We start from the raw sequence: 2,207 nt of genomic DNA, 5'->3' as shown, positions 1-2,207 counted from the left end.
AAGAGGATGACGTGTTCTCCCGGCGCCTATTTATACTATAGTTGCACCGGTAGTGACGTCATAGGCTGTTGCCGACCAATGTTATTGTCGTTTTTAGATATATGCTTCAGACACCGGTCACACTGAAGGTGTTCCCCATAGTGACCCCTAGAGGACGCAGTGTCTCGTTCCCTACTCAGGGAACCATGGTTACGTAAGTAGATGGTCACTGATCCACTAAATGCTTATTGCTGAATGCACTGAATGCTTATCGCTGAATTCTTGCTTCAAATTGTTGTACTAAACCAGCAGTGAATTTCTCCCTTGAACTAAATAATGACACTGTTGTCTTTTAGAGCAGCTTTACAGCATAATCTGAATTGTCTCCATAGTTGAGTTTCCATAGTTGATTTTACTATTTTCCTATTTGTCTTTGTAAAGCTGCTTCGACACAATCTATATTGTATAAAGCGCTTTAGAAATAAAGTGATGAGCAGAAACACAACTACAGCTAACTTCCAGACACACAGCTACTTCACTTACTACAAACCAGTTTGACTTACTTACTTTCATACGTCCACAAACATTTCTTACTGAGGTTTAGCTCTAGTCAATGTTGATGTTTTACTAAAATTAATATTCACGTGAAGACACCTGAGCAAGCTAATCCATGCCTTCAGAGTCACAGGTAGTTGAGTCTGATCAAGGTTTGAGCTCAGCTCTGCAGGGCTGGGTTTGAGGAATCCTGCTTCAGTGGCTTCAGGAGAGGCAAGAGAGACGATGCCTCCTGCTGTGACTTTGTGCAACAGCGACACCAGCACATAGAAAAAGAACAGTGTCACTTTAGAAAAATGGCTCATTTATACACTTTTTAATATCATATTTCATACTATTTGCATTGTTTCAACATTTTCTCATCCAGTTTTTTGAGAAGGCACTGCCTTTCTGGCCTCTTCTGAGGAAATGGCCCTGGTACCTAATCTCTGAGCATATGTAACATGATGTAAACTGACAGAAAGAGCCCAGATCAGATGGGGACTGGCACTCTACAAGCAGGCCCCAAAATGGAGCATTTCAGCCAGAGGGTCTGGGTCAGATTGATAAATGCTATTATTAAAATTTGACAGTTTTTGAACTTGACGAACATTAGTGAACATCATAAATTATTTTTATGAGGGAAAATGAACTGAAGTCTTACCCGTCGATGAGTGCTGCCTTTGCCGTGTTTGTCTTCCCTGCTTTAATCTCATCTAGATCGTACCATTGAGAGAGATTAAACCTGTCGTTTGGTATCCGAATCTGAACTGCATAGTTCTCTCCATGAAGGAGGACTCTTCAAAAGTTTTCAAGTTCCTCACCTAAAATGGATGAGAACATACCATGTAAATACAATTTAGGCCAAAATCATAACATGAAGAAATAATGAAAATTATTGACAATTACCTCCAGGAATCCATGGCATCCAATGCCAACTCTCCAAATGTTTTCAAGTCCCTCACCTAAAAACCCCCATCTTTGAAAGGATGGCACATGATTATTAAGGAAATGATTCCCTTAGAATTCTTAACTTGTGTAACTCATATGTCTACTGAAGCTTTTCCTCAAGTTTGGACTCCATACTTGGATTTTATCGATGTCTCATTAAGCAATATTTTGCACGTGTGTTCTTTTTCTTCTTCTTTCTTCTTCTATCTCACTAGCATTGTAAAAGATGGTCATTGTTTGATGGTTGGTTTGACTATGTTTATGTTATATGTGATTGAAAATGTTTATAAAAAAACTGGTAAATGCAGTGGTACTGAATATTACAAAGTGACTTTCAGGCCCCGACTAAGCAAGCCAAAGGCGACAGCAGTGACAAACCCAAATTCCATCAGGTGACAGAAATGGAGAAAAAACCCCAGAGAGAAACCAAGCTCAGTCAGTGGAGCTGTCATAGCAACGGGTCCGTAAATTTAAACCTGCTCGGGAGCAGCTTATTTCATGTAAACAGGATTAGATTGCATCTTTTTAAGTGGAACTGGTATTTAAAATCTGTCCCAGCCACTGATACTCTATTACAAGAGTACCCAACTAATCCAGGGACAATCATTTAAAATAATAATAATTTCAAAAATGTATTTGAAAATAATATTATAATGATGTGTAATCTATAATACTATAGACACAGACAGTTTTACTCATTGAAAGATTTATTTGTGATAAAATAATAACTTTATAATTGTATT

This window comes from Sinocyclocheilus anshuiensis, unplaced genomic scaffold (genome assembly GCF_001515605.1).
Source record: "Sinocyclocheilus anshuiensis isolate Anshui unplaced genomic scaffold, SAMN03320099.WGS_v1.1 scaffold1030, whole genome shotgun sequence".
NCBI classification, from domain to species: Eukaryota; Metazoa; Chordata; class Actinopteri; order Cypriniformes; family Cyprinidae; genus Sinocyclocheilus; species Sinocyclocheilus anshuiensis.
Note: the sequence above shows the minus strand (reverse complement) of the source record.